This window comes from Mus pahari, chromosome 4 (assembly GCF_900095145.1).
Source record: "Mus pahari chromosome 4, PAHARI_EIJ_v1.1, whole genome shotgun sequence".
NCBI classification, from domain to species: Eukaryota; Metazoa; Chordata; class Mammalia; order Rodentia; family Muridae; genus Mus; species Mus pahari.
The window spans coordinates 88,043,522-88,065,436 of NC_034593.1; the positions used below are offsets into that span (position 1 = coordinate 88,043,522).

General features: G+C 44.5%; 1 pseudogene; it reads left to right on the forward strand.

Annotated features, from left to right (window-relative positions):
* Nucleotides 1-10,153: 10,153 nt before the first annotated feature.
* On the forward strand, nt 10,154-10,373 carry LOC110319725 (annotated as a pseudogene).
* Nucleotides 10,374-21,915: the final 11,542 nt, after the last annotated feature.

The following is a 21,915-nucleotide window of genomic DNA, read 5'->3' on the forward strand; positions in this document are numbered from 1 at the left end:
GTGGTTGCTGGGATTTGAACTCAGGACCTTCAGAAGAGCAGTCAGTGTTCTTAACCTCTGAGCCATCTCTCCAGCCCCCCATGACATTCTTTAGAAAAGAAAAATTCATATGGGAACAGAGAACTCCTGAGCTGCTCACGGAGGCAAGAGCTTGAATGGTGTGCATGAGCAGTAAAGAATATATTTCAGTGTTAGTTTTTTAAAGATTTGTTTGTTTAGTGGTGTGTGTGTGTGTGCGCACGCACGCGCGAGTTGTGTGTGCATGCATGAGTTGCCAGTAGAGGCCAGAAGAAGGCATTGGATCCACTGGAACTGGTATTACAGGCAGCTATGATCCATCTGATATGGGTGCTTGGAACGGAACCCAGGTCCTCTTTAAAAGCAGCAGGTATGGGGTTGGAGAGATGGCTCAGTGGTTAAAAAAAAGCACTGGCTGCTCTTCCAAAGCACCAGGGTTCAGTTCCCAGCACCCATATGGCAGCTCAAACTGTCTGTAAGTCCAGTTCCAAGGGATCTGACACTCTCATGCCAGTGCATTTCAAGTTAAAAACAAAACAAAACAAAACAAAAAAACAAAACAAAAAATCAAAAGCAGCAAGCACGCACTCTTAGCTGCTGACTCATCTTTACAATCTCTCTGCATTTTCTTTTCTTATTTTAAATAGGAGGGGCTCGCCTTTCCTCTCTTGACATCTTAACAAGTCACCTCTTACCTAAGGTTTGATGCTCTCATCTGGCAGGGGCGGGAATGGTTGAGTTTCTATTAAAATTAAAACCATATGCCCCAATGTGGCTTTTACAAATGTTAAGATTTCATGTAACCTTTACACGTGTTGTATTTCTAGCTGTTACCATCTAGTAACTGTACAGATGAGTAAGCCCTAACCACAGCTGTTCTGTCTCTTCTACCCAGTGTCACAGAGCTGTCAGAAAAAGACAGGCTTTGATGGGGAGAGGCTATGACATGTAAGGAAGGCTCATTGTGATGTGCTATGTGTCTGGACATGCTCTGAGCTTTTAAGGGCAGGTTTTGTGTGTGTGTGTGTGTGTGTGTGTGTGTGTGTGTGTGTGTGTGTGTGTGTGTCTGTGTCTGACTAGATACAATGAGGCAATGAGATATAATACCATTATATTCTATAACTTGTTCTGTATTCTTGTTTGCTGCATACCCTGTTAGGTGGGGGGTGCACACCCATACGGATGCATCTTGAGGCAGAGGATTTCTCTCAGTATTACTCTCTTCCTTGTTATTTTAAGACACTTACTACTAAGCCCATCATTTCTGCTAGGCAGGCTGGCCAGGGCCAGATCTTGGGATCTTTCTGTCTCCACTCCCCAGTGCTCAGGTTACAAGCGTGTTCAGACACGCCCTGCTTTTGTTGTGTGTTTTGGGTTTGGATTTGGCTTGGCTTTTCGAGAAAGGGTTTCTCTGTGTAGCCCTGGCTCTTCCTGTCCTGAATCTTGATCTCTCTCTTGACCCGACTGGCTTCAAACTCTGAGGTCCGCCTGCCTCGGTCTCCTGAATGCTGGGCTCCATGCCCGCTTTTTATGTGGGTGCTGGAAAGTTCAAACTCAGATCCCCAGGCTTATACAGGGAGTGGTAACTTGAATGTTTGAATGCTTGGTCCCTAGTTAGAGGAACTGTTTGGGAAGGATTAGGAGGTGTGGGCTTGTTAGAGGAGGTGTGTCACTGGGACCGATTTTGAGGTTTCGAAAGCCCATGCTGGGCCCAGTTTCTCTCTTCCTCTAACTAAAACTTGTGGATCACACGTGGGCTCTCTGCTACTGTTCCAGTGCCAGGCCTGATTGCCCTCTTGCTGCCACACTCCCTGCCACGATTGTCAGGGACTCACCCTCTGAAGTTGTAAACAAGCCCCCAACTAAATGTCAGCAGTTACCCTGGTCATGGAGTTTCTTCCTAGTAACCCAAGGGTAACTAAGACAGCGTGTCTGTTTTATTTCAATTAACAAGTACAAAAACAAGAATACAGGAAAAAGAGGCTGTGGGGATGGCTCAATCAAACCTGTCTATCACTTGGGGCTTAAAATTTGTTTTAAATTACTGCCATACCAAGCATGGTACCACGGGACAGGCCTGACTATGGTGTTGAAGGAATGAAGTAAGACAATCAGATGGACCTATGGGCACACAGAGAAGCTGTGTTGGGGGGACTGTGGGATCTCTGATGGAGAAACTGCAGCATCCCCCACCACCACCACCACCAATACCACCACTGAGAAGCTCAGCGTATTTGTTATATTGAGTTGAACAGAGAGGTGAGGCTGTTATACAGATAAACGAGGAGGCAGGGTTTATGGTACACAGCTGGGTCAAGGAGACACTTAGCTAATCTCGGTAGGATTGGTCTTTAGGCTGTGAACATGGGGGTGAAAACTCCGGTGGACATTTCTTCACATGCTATCAGTATCTACACATGCACCAGGCTTTGCCATTTCCCTCTGAACTTTTCTTGGAATGGGGAAGGCTTTGCCATTCCTGTGTGACCCTTCTAGGGTCCCTGACATGGCCAAGCCCACATCAACAGCACACATTCCTTCAGAACTCAGGGTTTCCTTTGTCCCCTACAGTTATATCACACACACACACACACACACACACACACACACACACACACGATATCCAGGGGACTGATGACACCCATGAACTTCTGCTTAAATGAAGAAGCAGTTTTGTAGAAAGTTACCTGGTGTTAATCCGAATTTCATTTGTGGAAAGGGTTAATCTCTTGCTGTTTGTAGCTGGTGTCTGAACTGCAGTATCATGTTCCTTTGATAAGGTTTGTTAGCATGAAGCAGAATCTTTGTCTAGCTGACTGTAATGTTTGCACGCCCTTACAGAACACTTGCTGTGAGCTGAGCATGGCCTTCTACATACTCAGCAAATCATCCTCGTCCTTTCCCACCACCCAACTGCTCCCTAGGAAGACGTCTTAAGACTCCACCCCCTATCTCCACCTGCTTCTCACCTAGTCTACCGGCCCTGAGATAATTTGTTACTTCGTTTCTGGGAGCATCTCTCTGACCAGCCCTTATTTCCACTGTCCTTCCTGTTACTTGTCGCCCTCCTCTCTCTGGCCCTTTTCCCCCTCCGTTTTTATCACCAGCAACCCCTTAGGCCAATCCCATAGCCTGCTCCTTCATGCATTACATGAACGAATTTCTTGAGGGCAGTGAACCACACAATCTGCTGTCTCTTTTCAACAGTGAAAACGAAGCTGCTCTCTAAACACATCTTTATTGAGAGGTGATTTATGGACTACAAAGCGACAAGTTTGAAGTCTACAGTTCCGTTTTCAGTAGGTTGTAGAACATTCCCTCCATCACTCTAAGTAACATTAGACATTCTCTTCATACTGAAGAGAAACCTTCATTTGCCATGGTGACTCATTATTCCCCATGCCTGGCCCCAGCCCTGTGCTCTCTTTAATCTTAGACCATCTGCTTTCCTGTTTCAGCTCCATTCGCCTGTTCTGACATTGTATGTAAACGGTGCCACACTGTATATCATCTTTAATTTCTGATTTCTTTTACTTACCGGAATGCTTTTGAGATTCATTCACATTGTAGCATCTGTCTGAACTCGATTCCTTTTTTGTTACTAAATAACATTATACTGGACAGATGTGTCACGGCCTTATCTGTTCATCAGCTGGTGGACAGCTAGGTTGTTTCCACTCTGTGCAGACTCTGTATAGACATGTTTGCATCGCTCTGGGGCACACACCTAGGAGTGGAATTGCTAGATCATGGTAACTCCATCCTCAGTGTTCTGAGAGACTGTCAAGCTTTTTCAAAGGGGATGCTTCCATTTTATTTTCCCGCCAGCAGAAGTAAGGTCTATGGTTTCTTTCTCCTCAGCAGTCATTGTTTCTCTGCGTGTTTTATTGAAGTCATGGTGTCAAGCAGAGCTCTCTGACCAGGCAGGCTTTTGCTTTCTGTGACCTAATGACTTCTCACCTGCCATCAGCCATTTCTATAATTATTTTGGAATAAAATAATCTTTTGCCCATTTTTATTTGTGTCTCTTTGTTTTGTGATGGTGGGGGGTTAGACCCAAGGCCTGGCGCGCTGTAGTTACATCCACTGAGCTACATCCCTCACCCACTGTCCTTTCACATTTTTGATTATTTGGCTTCTTATTATTGGGTTTTGTTTTGTTTTGTTTTTTTGAGACAGGGTTTCTCTGTGGAGCCCTGGCTGTCCTGGAACTCACTCTGTAGACCAGGCTGGCCTCAAACTCAGAAACCTGCCTGCCTCTGCCTCCCAAGTGCTGAGATTAAAGGCGTGCGCCACCACTGCCCGGCTTGGCTTCTTATTACTGGATTGTGAATATTCCAAGTACAAACCCCATATCTGGAATGGAATTTACCAAGTTAGTCTTTAGTCTCAAAGTCACTGGGGTCTACCTCCTGAGTGCTGAGATCAAAGGTATGTGCCACCTCCAGACTCCTCCGTTTTCCTTCTTGTGCCCTTCAAAGCACAGATGTGTGCAATTTTAATGAAGTTCAAGATGTCACCTGTTATTTTGTCTTTTTTTAATCAGCTTGTGTCTTCCTGTTATAGTGAGGATCATCACATGACTCAAGGCTGCTTAATATTCTAAGTTGTCTAGTTCTAGCTCAGATATTCAGGCCTACAATTCACTGGGAGCTTATTATTGTGTGCAATATTAAGCATTTGTCCAAATCGATTCTTTTGTACATGGATATCCAGTCTTTCCAGTGGCTTTTCATTTGTTCAAGAGACCATCCCCCACCCTGTTGAATTCTTTTGGTGCCTTTGTCAAAATTCAATTGAGCATAACTGTTAGGGCTTGTGTTTCTGTCCCGCTGATCTGAGTGTGTTTACACTGAATAGGTCTTGACTGCTGTAGCATTGCAGTAAGTTTTCAGATTGGGACGCCTGGGTCAACCAGCTTGCCGCCCCACCAAGTCTCCTGCACTCCCCACCAAGAATCTTAGCATCAGCACCAGTCACAGGGAGACTCTAGAATCCACCAGAAAGCTCTGATTCTAATAAGGAAAGTGGTCACCTCACACCTAGTGTAAAACTGGAAAAGGAAAACTGAGCAGGTACGCTTTGGAATTCAAAGAACGACAGGCCCTTTCAAAGAGCTCCCACTGATGGAGGCTGGGAATAAAAGAGCCAAAAAGTTTAGCAAACCTCCCACCCCAGAGAGGAATGTTTGTTCAGAGAGAGCAGGGTGAGCTAGCACCAGGGGATATTGTGAAAGATAATTGAAATGGCAAAGTCCATTGATCTCCCCAGAAGTGGGGAAAGTCTGAGTAAGCAGGGCCCTCCCTCGGGTCTGTTGGCTGTCACAGAGGATTTTCCTCAGCCCAGAGGATTCTCCTCAGCCCGGGGAAGCAGCTGCTGCCTGCTTTCTGCTGCTGAAAGACAAGAAACAAATAATAAAGAAGAAATGTCCTCTGCCTTTTCCTGCCTTCCTCTGTGGCCACTGTAACCTGTGTCCTGCTTTGTTCAGCTTTCCCCTTTTTATGGTCCCTGAAAAAGAAAGGAGAGAGAGAGAAAAGAGAGTCAGAGAGAGTCAGAGAAGAGAGGGAGAGAGAAAGTTAGAGATGCTGGGGGTAGGAGAGGATTCTGGATCTCTAAAAATTAAGAGGCCTGCATAGGTGATATTTGCACAGTAGGCAAAGGCACTTCGCAGTGTGTCTGATGGCTTGAGTTCAATCACCAGAAGCCAATAAAGGCAAAAGGAGAGAAGCAGTTCTACTGTTGTCCTCTGACCACCACAGGAGCCCTGTGACATGAGCCAATGACCCCAGCCACAATCAGTCAGTCTCTCTCTGTCTCTGTCTCTCTGTCTCTGTCTCTCTGTCTCTCTCTCTCTCTTACACACACACACACACACACACATACACACACACACACGTACCCATGCACACACACACACAAAGGACCCCTAACCCTACTGTGTAATATAACAAAATGTCATTAATATTATACAAACAACATCCTGTGACTGTGTAATCCAACTTCTGGAGATTTGCCCCAGAGAAATAAGATATGCAAAAGGGGGGGAGTCAGGATATTAATGACAGCATTGTCTATAATCATTTGCAAGGCTGGAAATATCCAAGTCTCCAAAACAGGAGCACGTTTCATGATACATGGCAGTAACAACTGTAGCTTAGTAGTACTGGACTCACAGAACTGCCTCTGTGCCCACTGCCCGGGGCATTGCCAGCATCAGCATCACCCGATGAATTGCCGTGGACTTCCAGCTAGTGTTTCTGTTTTTCCTTGTTCTCTGCTCTCAGCTCAGCACACTTAGTAATCCTCTAGAAACTTAAAATGTCTTGTGCTCCAATGTCTGCCTGGCTCCCCTCTCATGCAGGAGAAAAGCTGGTGGTTTTGCCTCAGAACAGGCCTGACCCAACCTGGCCTCCATCCATCGCCTTCTACCTCCTGCGCTTCTGCTTTCTTGCACACTCCTCTCTGCCCTGCCATGACTTTAAAGGCATCCTTGGTTCACTTCAGTCTCTCCCCCCAGATGTCCATTGGTCTGTTCTCTCAGGCTCCTTGAGTTCTTTGTTCTAATGCCACCCACACAGAAAACTTCCTTTGGTGAAATCTGTCTTTCCCCAGCCCCAGATTCCAGGATCCCCCATTCCTCCTGCTTCATGCTTTAGCAGTGTGTCTTACTTTGTGGGATTTATTTTAAGGGTTACTGTTGGCTCACCTCGGGGACTGTGTTCTGGAAAAAAAGTGTTTGCTTTCACTGTCCACAGCTATAGCATTGGTATCTCAGCTGTGCCTGGCAAAATGAGCTTTCTGATATGTGTTAAATGACTGTAACTACACAATTGAAAATCAGGAAAATGAGGCTTTGGTTTTGAAAGTTGGAAAGTATTGACTGTTAAGTGTGATGTGCATAGGAGCTATAGAGTAGAAGAAAATTGGATTCTGGTCCTGATGCTGCAACATTCTAGTTGGGCACAACTGGGCAACTGTACCTCTCGACTCCATCACCTATGAAGTAGTCATAACAAGGTCTCCCTCGCAGGACTGTTGTAATGATGAGATGAGGAATATATGCAACTGCCTGGTACACAGTAGGCATGGTGGGAGCACCTGGCACACAGTAGGCACGGTGTGAGCCCCAGGCTTCTCTTCTGAATATCCATCGGGGAAAACTGCAGAACTGGAGATAAGCGAGGACTCCAAATACAGGGGTTGTGCATTTTATGGTTTACCATTTGGTCCACAAGTCCCCCCTAAGCACCGAGTGCTTACAGTGGAGATCAGACAAAGGTGACCTGGGCACTGGCTCACCTTTGACACGAGCTCTCTGACAGTAAGTTCTCACCCCTCTGGCCTGTTTCCATGTTATTAAAATTAAGAGGTTGTGTTGGGTGACTTTCAGTCCATTAAGACTCAAGATGCAATAACTCAAAATGGCGAGCCAGCCCACCTTAGTCTGGCAAGCGGCACCCAGACATGCAGTCCAGATGGTTCTAATCTTAGACATAAAAGACTCCATTCTTTGGTATTTGAGGTCCAAAAGAAACTAGAGAATTTTTTAAAAGCATACAGCAAAGAAACTTTCCTTTTTTCCTCATTTCTGCATAGCTGCACAGATGGTGTTCAACTTAAGTCAGGCAAGAAAAGCATATATTACACACCTTTGGGTTGGGATTTACGACGTGAATATATAGCCCTGAAGGAAAGTGTTTTGTGTTAAGCCAAGAAGTGGACGCTGGCAATTCTCAACTACAGCCCAGGCACCCACACCAACGCGGCTGGGAGCCAGAGCGTGGTGGAGAGTAGCGGGTAGGGGGGTGGGGGGAGGGGGGTGGAAGGGGAGGGTATGGCTAACTTCTCCCCTCCCGTGGAAAGTTCCCTGGCCTTCCACAGTGCCTCAGCAAGGCAGAGGGGTAAGATGTCTGCTCTACAGGCAGGCGCATGGCTGCAGTCAGCAGGTTAGCAGCCCTGGCTGTGCTTCTCTGGGTGGGGGAGGGGTGTCAGCTGCCCAGGACTCCATCCAGCAACTGACCACAAAGCTTTTCAAATGCCCCGTTGGCAAGGCCCCTGACTTTACTCAGCTGAAAACTGAGGATCTCATCTGGGAAGGGTCAGTTTAAAAAAAATGACAGCATTGCCCAAAGTAAACAAAGGGAACAACCACAACAAAATCCTTCTCAGCAGAGTTTCTTTACAATTCCCAGCCCAGCCCACAGGGGCTCGGGCTGAAGTCCCCACCCACTGCCTCTGATGCCCCCATGAGGCCGTGTCTGAGTAAGCTTAGCTGACCTGAGGGCCACAGCGTGTGAGCACGCCCTCCCTGCCCTCTCTCTTGAGTGCAGAGCTGCTGAGATTGGAGACTGGCTCATTCATCAAGATCACTGAACACAGAACATAAGAGATACATCAACGCTGCTTACTGAGGTGGATCCTGAGGAGGTTTGGGGCCTAAACTGGTCTTTTTCTTCCTGATCCACTCAGCACTGGGGTCACCTTACACTGTTCCAAAGAACTGTGAAATGGGGGAGTTAATTTTGAGGCTCTCTGTCCACTTTTTTCTTTTTTGTTGAGACAGCATCTCTCCTGGAACTCACTGTGTAGACCAGTCTGGCCTCAGACTCACAGACATCTGCCTGCCTCTGCCTCCCAAATGTTGGGATTAAAGGAATGCACTCCCGTGCCCTGACACTTTATTTTTTTTTGAAAGCTTTATTTCTTTTATTATTTCTTTTATGTGTGTTTTGTATAGGTCTGTGTACCACGTGCGAGCATGATACCCAGGGAGGCTGGGAGAGAGTATCTAATTCCCTGAGACTGGAAGCACAGACGATTTGGGTGCTGGGACTTGAACCACAGTCTTCTGCAAGAGCAGACAGTGCTCTTAACTTCCGAGCCATGTCCGGGTTCCCATCTGGCCTCTTCTTGATTCTAAGCGAATCTTCCTCGGTTGATCTTGAAGCCTGTCTAGAAAACAATTTTTGAACTTAGACTTGAGCAAGAGACCTAAGGTTTCCACTTTGTGTGCCTTGTTCACAAGATGCACTCGGGTTACTCAAAGCTTCTTTCGAGCATTCTGAGGTCCGCTGCTGAGTGAAGGAGAAATGGGCTTCAGAGTCCAGAAGACCTTGGAATCTGCCACTACACTAGCTGTGTAGATTAATACACACAAATTATCTACTCTAAGACTTAGTCTTCTGCAAAATGAATGGGACCATAGTATCCGTTTTAGCTAGGGTTACAGCGGCTGTGATGGAACACTGACCAAAGCAGCCTGGGGAGGAAAGGGTTTATTCATCTTACTCTTCCTCATCACTGCTAATCACTGAAGGAAGTCAGGACAGGGACTCCCACAGGGCAGAACCCCCGGAGGCAGGAGCTGATGCAGAAGCCTTCGAGGGGTGCTGCTTACTGGCTTGCTCCTCTTGGCTTGCTAAGCCTGCTTTCTTATAGAACCCAGGACCATCTGCCCAGGGATGGCCCCACTCGAGATGGGCTAGGCTCTCCCCCATAGATCACTAATTGAGAAAATCCCTTACAGACTTGCCTGCAGATGAACCTTCACAGGAGACATTTTTGTTTTTCAATTGCGTTTCCTCCTCTCTAATGACTCTAGCTGTGTCATAAAACCAGCCAGTGCTGTGTCTTCATTTTAATAGCATGGTAGGGAGGAAGGCGCCCCTGGTGTGTGCCACGGTGTGTGGCAGGTCACTCTAGCTTCCCCCCACTCCCCAGGCCTCAGACCCTGCTTGGCTCTGTTAGACAAGATAGGGCCCTGGACCTACCAGCGCAGGTGGATGTGCCTGAGGTGCAGGTGGAAGAGTGAGCAAGGAAGAATCCCAAGGAGGAGAGGTCAGAGAGGGGATGACAGCAGAGAGCCACCAGGTGTCACACAGGGCCAGAGACCTTTGGCTTTTGAGGATGGAAGAATATTCCTGAGTATGGGACAAGAGCATGTGGATCCAAGACTTAGGTTCCTGCGGGATTCTCTGCCGGGGGACGATACCTTCGCCACAAACCAGAATTTAAGCCTCTCCAAAGTATGTGGTAGAACTAAAGAAAAAGGCATCAGCCAACAGTCCTCTGAACTGTCATTGGCTCTCTCAATAATCCCAGGCAGAAAAATTAGAATTCACCACTGCAGCCCAAGATGCTCGACATGAAGGCTTGGGCTGAGAATGGCATGAGCTGCAGGGACCCACACGGCTTCCTCGCAACAGTGACTTGGCCCACAAGCCAGGGTTCCTAGCTAACGCTGGATTGTCCTGGAATTTGGCCAAGATGACTGCAACCAGGGGGAAGGAGCAAAAGAAGAAAAAAGAAAAAGTCAAGAAAATATTGCAAAAACTGAAGGACTGAAAAAGGACTGAAGGAGTGCACAGGCTCTGTAGCTAGTGAAACTCCTCTGCAAAGTTCTGCCTGGAAAGTTCTGCGCTTTGGAGGGACTCCATGCTTCCTCTGGATTTCATGACAGTGCGCTTTAGCAGATTAAGTCTGACTGTACGCCACAGACAAGAATCTTATGCTAACCGAAACACTGTAATAACTTCTGAACTTGGTAAAAAGAAGTTTGTTGGTTTCTACTGACAGGTCATATAAGTGAGTATTTATCACACAGGTAAAGCACACCTAACACAGATTCTCCTGCAAAATCCCACACTTGTGTTCAACATGAGGCTGGGACTGTGACATTCCACACCAGCCTTCTGATGAGTCTCAGTCAAAATACAGGTCACTGAAGAGGTTATATAAATTACCTTTAGCTACAAGAAATATAAATGAACTCTGTGTTTAGACTTGGATACATCCTTAGGGTATTATGAAATACTCTAAAATCTGAAAACAAAATTAAAACAGTACTGGTCCCAAGCATTTTGTATGCTCAACCTGTAATAAAAATTCTCTACACTGACAGCCATCTGCCTTTTGGGATCTTAGGCACGCACATGTGGGAAAAAAAGGCTTTATATTATGAATCCCATTCAAACAGTGGTTGAGTAGGAAGAAGTACAGGTTCTAGACAGAGGATATTAGGATTGTTAAGAGAAAAGCTTACTTTGTATTAAAAGAGGTATAGTATACTAATCATGATTTTAAAAATCTTTATTTCTTGGGAATGGAAGCATCGCTGATTTCTCAGAGGAAAATTGTAGTTTTTTGGCAACGGCTACAAACCAGTCTTGCAAAGGCTTCTCATTGTCTTGCCGTGTCAAACACTACCCACCAGATAGGAGGATTTCCGTCCTTCAAGCGGATGAGTTACTAAGAAGAGAAACATGATGTACTGTTATACCTTGGTTTGGGTTTTTTCTTAGACTCACTAGAGCAGTGAAATAGTTAAACGCCACCAGTTAACTTGCTGATGACATAGATCCTGACTTGGGTTTTATTCTTTTTGTAACTAATAATGGTAGTAGTGTCCTGTTACTTTTTGCTCATGCAGATTCAAAGTGAAAATTAAAAATTCAAATGTATGAAGTCATACTTCATAAATGATAAAGGTCTAAATTTGGAAAACATTTTATAGTAGTGATTGCAGAAGCTGGATAAAATGGCAGTTGGAAGGACAGCGCTGAGGGTCTTTCAACCACAAAACAAACATCACACTCTTAAACGCAGCTTTCTTAGACTTTTTTGGGGTGTGGGGGCTTCCAAGACAGGGTTTCTCTGTGTAGTCCTGGCTGTTCTAGAACTCGATCTATAGACCAGGCTGGCCTCGAACTCAGAGATCTGCCTGCTTCTGTCTCCCCAGTGCTGGGTTAAAGGTGTGTGCCAGAGCTTTTTAAAATGCAGTAGCTCTCTTCACTGCAGTATCGATGACTTAGGAACATTTTCTACACTTCTGGTCATTGAATTTGAAGTTACAGTATTTGTCAAATAGTCTCGATAAAAATGAAAGTAAACATTGAAATACATTTTGTATATTTTTTTATTAACAGCTATCATCTTGGTAGTTTTGTGACAGGGTCCATACGAGGCACTTAGCACAGAAGCATTAGAAGTTGTTCATAGTCCTGGGACAATTATTGTCCTCTCACAGATGAGGAAATTAGGCTCAGAAGTTTAAAGATGGTGGTCATAGAAAGGCTAGGAAGAGAGTTAGAACTCTGCAGCCTCCTAATTCCATGGCAAGGGTCCTGACTGCTGTGTCCCTGTCTGTGGACACACAGAGTGGGTGGCTCTGGGCCACTGTCAGATAAGAGTGTGTTCTTTGTTAAGCCCACACATGCGGAAGGCAGGAAATGGATGCCTCGCGGGTGAGGTCGCTTTTCATGTTCAGCTTTTTTTTTTTTTTTGTAAACCAATAACAAAGGCTAATCAGATACCAGTCAAGGGCATTAAGGCTGCCAGTAATCTCTACCACAGACCAAAGGATGCTGACTGGTCCCCAGGGTAGGTCTGTGATGCTCAGAAATGCTCAGTCTTCCTTTTCTCCGGGGCTATTTCCTACTTCCCTGATGTTCAGGAAAGCATTGCTTACCTTGATATTAGAGCCTTCTTCACTCTCTGGGGCTGCACTTTTGGGGGTTATTATCTGATTGCCCTAGGGACAGTGAGCTCCAAAGTAGGGCACCCCAAATGATGAGCTGAGGCACTAGGAGGGAATATGTGAAGGCAGGCTCCTATTTACTTTAAAATCTCTAATGTAGAGATTCTGCTTTATCAACACTAAAATAGCACAGCTGTGGCTACACAGACAACCATTGGTAAGTGTGAGGTGGCTGGGTGTGCACACAGTCTTTGGGTTTCCTTGTGAATAGAGTTTGGAACTAGCTCTTGGAAAGAAAGCTCCCGTGGGCAGGGCATGTCTTGTTCTAACTGTATCCCCCACCCCTACCCCTGAATCCTTTGTTAGCACTAAATGATCGGTCCCCGGTTAAAGGGATTTAACCCTTCTGAGATCCCGATTGACTCAGGGAATCAATTCCCTTCCTTGTGCCATCCACCTGGCCTAAAGCTGCGTCTTCTTCAGTAATTTGCTAAGACCCGACCAGGTAATAAAGCTGTTTGTGGAGTATAAAGTGGATGTTGCCATGGAGATGGAAACACGTAAGATATATGTCCCCTAAGCAGTAGTTAATGTAGGTGGGAAGGCAGAGACACGGCAAAAGGGAAGGACTAGTGGATACAGCAGGACATGGCAGGCACAGAGCTCCTCTGGGCTGCTGTGAGCTTAAGTAGCCTCCAATGGCGCCACCCTCCAGCTTCCCCTCAGAGCTGCAGAAAGCAATGGAGTGAGTCAGGTTTTGGGAAAAAGAAAACTCAGCTCTGCTACTGTCCTGGTTGGGTGATCTTGGGCAAGTCCCCAGCAATCCCCACCTTTTACCCCAGGAAAACTGTTGCCCTCCTACACGCTAAGTGGGACTAGGTGGTTTTGGAGGAGTCTACATGTTCTAAAGCAGCCCTGAGTATTAGTGAAGCAATTGATGAAAGCAACTGACATTTTGAGTTTGTAATGAGGTTAGATGAGCTAAAAATATCATAATGCCTCCAAATCTTCTATGGTTCATGACTGTCCCTCTTCAGGCACTAGATATCCATGTGATGCCTCTGGACCACCCAATCGCTAGAGGGGGGCATGTAACGACTTCAAATATCTGTTAATGCCATAATGCATGTCAAGGACAAACAAGTAATGACGTAGTATACACATATCACACATACATCTACAAACAAAAACGTGTATAAACACACACATATGCATAGAAAAGATCTGAAAAGAACCCACTATATTCTTAAGAAAACCTTTAGATGTATGTATTTTATGTATATGGCTATGCGGCCTGCATGTATGGCTATGCACCACTTGCATACGTGGTGCCTGAGGAGGTCAAAACGGTTATGAGCTTCCATGTGGGTGCTGGAAATCGAACCTGGGGTTTGGGGAAAGCAACAAGTGCTTTTAACCGTGGAGTCATCTCTCCAGCCTCTTTAAAGTCTACTGTGTCATTTGTTTGCCTTTATTAAACTGTTCTAGGAACTAAAAATAAGTGTTTTTAAACTAAGCATTAAAGTCTCGTACAAATATGTCATAATCTCTGTAATAAGGGGCACCGGGGTCTTCAGGAGGCGGCTCTCCCAGAAGCAAACCTCTGAACTCTGTACCGGAACCCCTGCTAAAGGCTGCCAAGGCTCCGAGACTCTCTGCAGATCAGGCCTTGATGGCGACACCTGCTCACATCATCTGAAAGTTTCGCTGAATTGCCTCGGGTAACTGGGGTTTCCCCAGCACTTAATGAGTTTGGGTTTCTACACAAGGCTTTTGAACTAAATGATCTATAGGGACCTTTCTGCTCTAAAGTTCAATGGTTCTGAGTAACACTCCATGCAGAAGACCTGCATACAAAAGCAGACATGTCATATGGAGGCAAGGCAGTAGTTTCATACTCTTCCCCCAAAGAAAGTGAAAGTTGATGTAACCTCCCTCCCTCCCTCTCCTCTCCTCCCCCCTCCTTCCACTGCTTAGTTAAACTTGCAACCTTCCACTTTAAAAGCTAAAAATTCAGATCTGTGTTTCCTAGCCTCCCTTGTAGCTATGAACAAGCATAAGGAACTGCCTTGGATTCTGGCTCAGGAACTGGGACCCACAGCTGCACTGGTGGTGGCTTAAGCATCAGAGACCAGTAGCCAGCACTGCCCGTGGGCCCATGGGTTCTTGCAGCAACCCCCACCCCCACCCCAGCTGACATGAACTTATTTTTTAAAAGAACATGGATTTATTGCCCCCCTCACACATACCCCCAGACAGTGTTTCTCAGTGTAACAGCCCTGGCTGTCCTGTAATGCACTCTGTAGATCAGGCTGGCCTGGAACTCATAGAAATCTGCTTGCCTCTGCCTTCAGAATGCTGGGACTAAAGGCATGTCCCACTATGCCAGGCTCGGACATGTGCTTTTTTTTTTTTTTAACAGTAGAAAATAGATAAAGAAAATATATACATTCCATTCCCTTTCTTCACCCCCCCCCCCATCCTCCTAGATCCTTTATTTAGAATGCATACACTATGACTAGTTCTTACGGCTTCCACACTGACTATATTTCTTTATTCAGAAAATATACTACATTACTAGTTCTTACAGCCTCCACACATATTGTATCTCTATTTAGAAAATATACAACATTGCTTGTTCTTACAGCCTCCAAACATACTGTAGTTTTTTCACTGTGTATACACTCATTGTACCTACTATAGGTTACATAAGGATATTTTCATATACATATTCAGTGTAATTTAAGCATATTCTCCCCTTTCTCTTCCCTTTCTATTTCTACTTCCATGTCATATTTACATACACGATGTTACGAAACTACATAAAATCTGGGAACCACTTATGGGAGAAAACATTCTTGTTTTTCCAAGACTGATTCAATTCACTTAATGTGATTATTTCCAGTTGCATTTTTTTTTTCTGGCAAGAGGCATAACTTTGCCCTTCATGGCTGAAGAAAAATTCTGTGTATACATTTATCAAATTTTCTTTATCTGTTTATTTCATCCCCTGTTGTTGGAGCCAAGGCTGACTCTGAAACATAGCTATCTTGACTAGCACTGTGCAAACGTTTCTACAGAACGTGTGAAAACACTGGGACCCTCCGGGTATATATCCATGAGTGCTACAGCTAGTACATAATCTAGACCTGTTTTCAGTTTCCTGACAAGCTTCCATTGCCAGTTGAACCAGTTCACATTCCCACCAGCGATATACAAGACTTGCCCTTTGTCCGGGTGAGATGGGCTCTTGTCGTCCATTCCTCTGTTGGTTAGTGATGTTGCACACTTACAAATGTTCACTGGCCATTTGAATTTGATCCTTTGAGAGCTGTATATCCCTTGTGTTAGCCCATTTGTTAACAAAATTATGTGATTTCTTACTTCTCTGTGTTTCCTAGATATTCACCCTCTGTCAGACATAGAGCTAGAAAGCCTCCCTCCCATTCAGCAGACTGACCCTTCATCTGATTAACCCTCTCTTTGTTTATGTGGACATCTTAACTCAAGAGCTTCTGCTTAACGATTATTGGAACTGTTTCCTGAACCACTAGCGGCCCAGTCAGAAAACTCCCGCCCAATCTGTATTCTGGAATATTTTTGCACCTTTTTCCTCTAACGTTTTCAGAGTTTTGGGTCTTATTTTAGGGCACTCTATTCATTTGGACTTGATTGTCATGTAGGGCTATGGGGATCTAGTTTGGCTCTTCTACATGTGGATACCCAGGTTTCCCAGAGCTATATTGAAGAGGCTATGCTTTTGTGCAGGCACCTTTGTCAAAACCACTGGCTCTGTTCTGTCTCTTACAGTCGATTCCACTGACTAGTTCATTGTTGAGATCTTTCACTTCCCTGGTTAAGTTTATGCCAAGTAACTGTTTTGTTTCTGCTTGTTTGTTTTAGACAATTTTGAGTGGGGTTGTTTCCCTAAGTTCACTTTCTTTTCTTTCTTTCTTTCTTTCTTTCTTTCTTTCTTTCTTTCTTTCTNCTCCTTCCTTCCTTCCTTCCTTCCTTCCTTCCTTCCTTCCTTCCTTCCTTCCTTCCTTTCTTTCTTCCTCATTCACTCACTTGCTTGCTTCCCTAAGACAGGCTCTCTCTAAGAAGGTCTTGGCTGACCTGGAACTCACAGAGATCCCCCTGCTTTTCAATTCTGGGATTTAAAATGTCTGCCATCAACCAGGTGGGGCTACTGATTTTTGTATGTTATTTTTTTTATTCTGCTATTTAGATAAATGTGTTCATTGTTTTTGTTTTTTAATGGGAAAGGGGGGAGGGTAGAGTCTTTACGTGGTCTCTTATGTTTAGAGTCATACCATCTACTAAAAGGGATATTTTTACTTCTTCCTTTCTTGTTTGTTTCTCTTCCGTTTTCTTTTCTTGTTTTATTGCTCCAGCCAAGACTTTAAGCACTATATTGAGTAAGAGTTGAAAAATTCAGGGATTGAGGAGATGGCTCAGCAGCTAAAAGCATTTGTTGCTCTCTCAAAGTTTTGTTCCCAGCACCACATGGTAGCTCACACCTGCCTATAATTCCAAGGGAACACAACACCTTCCTTTGTCTTCCTGAGGCAACTGGATTCATGTGCAGATCACACACAGACATAGACCCAGACAGACACACACAGACAAACACACACAGAGACACACACATAAAGACATAGACAGAGACATACATACACAGACATAGACACACACGCACAGATACACACAGACACACACAGACATACACACACACAGATCCACACACACACAGACGCACACACAGACACACACACAGATACAAACAGACATACACAGACATAGACACAGACACATACATACAGACATAGACACAGACACACAGACACAGACACAAACACAGACAAGTTTCAAAACTTTAAAAAGGTAAATCTTAAAAAAAAAAAAAAAAAGAGTAGAGCCAGGTGTGGTTGCACACACCTTTAATCCCAGCACTCAGGAGGCAGAGGCAGGCGGATTTCTGAGTTCGAGGCCAGCCTGGTCTACAAAGTGAGTTCTAGGACAACCAGGGCTACACAGAGAAACCCTGTCTCGAAAAACAAACAAACAAAAAAAGAGTAGAGAAAGCATACACCTTGTTTTAGTCCTGCGTTTAGTAAAATACTCTGAATTTTTCTACCTTGATATTGGCTATACATTTGCCTGTTAGCTATACATGGCTGGAGTGCTGTCATATTTTGTTGATTTGTGTTCCTCTGCTTCTAGCATCTTCAGGACTTTTTATCATAAAAGGAAGTTGGATTTTGTCAAAAGCCTTTTGGAGTATTAAGATGATGATGTGATGTCTGTCCTTGAGTCCATTTATGTTATATATTGTGTTTATTGATCATACAGAATATTAAACCATCCTGGACTGCCCCAAAGATATTCTGTGTGGACACAAGCATGTCTACATTCTTAAGAAAAACAGTACAAGTCACCATGCGTGCACATAGTGTCATTTCATACATAGTTTCCCGTAAGTTGTCTTTTAAATTAGCTTGTATTAATTGTGCAATCTAGTGGGTTCCCTGTGACATTTTCAGATAAGAGTGTAAGCATTTTCATGAGATCGTGTCTTTCTTTCCAACTTAACAATACACACTGGAAATAATTACACAAGTAAAGTTGCCTTGCTCTTGTCAAGGTCAAGTCACGCCTTTCAATGAGTGCAGTATAATGTACACGGCCAATCTGCTACTATGAACGGTTGAGCTGCTTACACTTTGGGGACTACAAGCAAATGCTTCAAGGATTTCCTTGGAAGCAGGCCATGGTGTCCAGTGCAAACACATTCACAGGAGATAATTTCTGATAGAGAAGTTGTTTTAGTCAAAGAGTATAATTTTTTAATTTTGACAGTACCAAACTGCACTGCAGTTTTTGAGCCCACTAAAAATGTTGGAGAGGCTGGGCATGGTGGCTCATGCTCTTATTCCCAGCACTCAGGGGGCAGAGTCTGGCAGATCTCTGTGAGCTCAGAGTCAGCCTGCTCTACATAACCAGTGCTGGGACAGCCAGGGCTACATAATGAAGTCCTGTCTCAAAAACAAACCAAAAAGCAAAGAAAGTGTTTTAGACTTCTTCTCATGCCCCTACCTCAGCTCCTAGGTCACCAGATCTTTGTAATTTGAGGTTTTTATTTTTTTATTTAAATTGTATTTGAAGCTGAACACTTTTTAATATTCAATGGCAGATATTTTAACTACATTTATGACTCTTATCACTAATTTTCCATTAGATTTTAACATGTTTTAAGTTATTTTATAAGAAGGCCATATTTCATTCCATTTTATTTCATGCCAGTATATTTCCTAACTTATTTTTTGTCATTTAGCCTTGTTTGCCTTATTCGATTTTTCTTCCTTGTCTTGCCAAAAACTCTATTAATGCAATTTGGCTCACTGCTCTCTATTAGCTTAAGAGGGTTTTTAGTTGAGAAACCTCTCATTTCTAATACTGAAGTTGCAATTACAAAACAACCAACACTTGATACTTCTGGTTAAGAACAGCAGATTCAACAAGTACACTGTGTTCCACTTCTTCCCAGACCTCAAGCAAAACTTAATAGTTTGGTTAAGCATGACACTCTGAAGGTATTAAAGCCAAGAAAAAGAAAGAAAAGAAAGGAAAAGAAAAGAAAAGGAAGAGAAAAAAAGGCACAGAACAAAAAAAATGTCCTCCTTCCTTCCTGTCCATATTTAAGCACTATGACTAGTTTCTCCAGTGTTGTTCCCAGGATCTCTTTACGCACATTTAAGCAAATAAGTAAACAAGTACCAGTGCTTTATAGGAAAAGACTACAAAGACAAACTACATGTAAAGGAGAACAACACAACATGTTTGTTTGTTTATTGTGTGTACATTGGCTTTGTTTCATCTGGGTTGGTTGATTTGTGTTGCTTGTCTTAGTTGCTGTTCTACTGCTGTGAAGAAACACCACGAGCAAGGTAACTCTTAAAGAAGAAAGCATTTAACTGGGGACTTACAACTTCAGGGGGTTAGTTGACAATCATCATGGTGGGGGAGTAGCAGGCATGGTGCTCGAGCAGGAACTGAGAGCCTTATATCTTGATCTGCAGGCATCTGGTAGAAAGGTAAGAGAGACTGGGCTTGATGTGAGCGTTTGAAACCTCAAAGACCCCCGCCAGTGGCACACCTCCTCCAACAAACCCACACCTCCTAATCCTTCCCAAACAATTTCACTAACTGCAACCAAGCACTCAGACAGATGAGCCGGTGGGGGCCGTTCCCATTCAAACCACCACACCCAGACTGGGCTTGTAACTCTCCTTTCTCTGCCTTTGGAGTGCCAGGATGACAGGTGTGTATTACTACTTCAGTACAAGATCATCTTTTCTAAAAAGATGTATTTATTTTATATACATGTGTACATTGTCACTGTCTTTGGACACACCAGAAGAGGGCATCAGAACCTCGATGGTTGCGAGCCACCATGTGGTTGCTGGGAATTGAACTCGGGACCTCTGAGAGAGCAGTCAGTGCTCTTAACCGCTGAGCCATCTCTTCAACCCAGCAAGGTTATTTTTTAAAGCTAGATAAAGATACATGGCGGTAACTGGGTCAAGAGACCTGAGCAAGTTGAATTCTAGATCTGTGTCTGAGGATATTCAAGTAGCACACTTTACCTTTCATAACCCCCACATGCTAGACACTTTATGGACTAGGTGCTGGGGAATATAGGTGAGGTTATAGCCAAAGCAAAACTGGAAGTTACCACAGGAAGCAATGAGATGGCAGAACTGCCTTCCCGAGCTGTTGCCTGGTGGTAGACTGTGCTTTCCATGCAGGTTCCAGCGACTAGAAGTTTTTCTTCTGGCAGAAGAGCAAAAGATAGGAAAAGCAAGCCGGGCTGTATAAAAGGATACCAAAAATTACTCTGAGGTGCATCCTAGTTACTTTCCTATTGCAACTTATAAAAGGAAGCCTTTGATTTGGGACTTATGGTTCAGAGGGTGTGTCCATTATCATCATGGCTGGGAGCATGACAGCAGGAGGCACCCATTATGCCAGAGCAGTACCTGAGAGCTTATATCTTGAAATACAACCATGAGACACTGGGAGTGGTGTGAGGGAAGCCTCAAAGTATGCTCCCAGTGAAACACTTCCTGTGACAAGGCCACATCCCCTGATCCTTACCAAACAGTTCCACAAACTGGGGACCAGGTATTCAAATAGGTGAGTCTATGGGGGACATTCTCATTCAAACCACCACAGCCACCGAATAGACACCTTGCCTTCTACCTTCTTCCTTACAACCCTGTTGTAGCACTAAAAACACAAATGGCCATCCCGCAGTTAGCAAAGCTTTCTTGGGGGCTCTGAGAGAAAATAATACCCTAAAGATAAATTGGAAACAGTAGCATGTTTATCAAAGAAAACCAAGTTACTGATATCTTTAGAAAAATATATACATATACACAAAGTAAGAACACAATGTTGTTAGGTTTCTTCTAATGAACTTTTTAGAGAACAACAACAAAAACAAAAACAAAACAAAACAAACCCCAAGATTTTAGAAATGAAAATATACCAGCAGAAACAAGACTCATATCTGGAAAGTAAACAAGGCCAAAGGATTAGAGACAGACAATAGAGCAAAAGTGAGTCATTTTGGAGACGACCTCAGACCTCAGTGGGTGTCTATCAGGGTGAAGTGAGACCAGGAAGCCGCTGGATCTGACTAGGGCAGGGACTGTCTTCTGAGTAGTGGCTTCACTGGAAACCCTGGTGAGGACTATGCAGAAAGTATACCTCGGGACTTGGAGGATGAATCCGTGGGTAAAGTTCCTGTGGTGTAAGAATGAGGATCTGAGTTCAGATCACCAGCGCTGTGGTGACAGTGCCTCTCCTAGCCCCAGTACTGGAGGGGAGAGAGAAGGCAGACAGATCCCAGGGGCTTGCTGGCCAGCAGGGTTAGCTCTAACAAGGAGCTCCACATTCAGTGAGAGTTCTTGTCTCTGAAAGGGAAGGTGGAGAGCAGGAGAGAAAGATACCTGACTTCCATCTCTGGCTCCACACAAGGTTAAGTACATTGCCACCACCACCGGTACTGCCTCATCATCTGCAAGATACACACACAGACACAGACATAGCACACACAGAAACATACACAGACACACACACACACACACAGACACACACAGACAGAGACACACGCAGGCATAGACACAGACACACACACACAGACATACACAGAAACACACACAGACACACACACACAGGCATAGACACAGACACACACAGACACACACACACACAGACACACACACACAGACACACACAGACAGAGACACAGGCACAGACACACACAGACACACACAGACACAGACACACACAGGCATAGACACAGACACACACAGACAGAGACACAGGCACAGACACACACATAGACACACACAGAT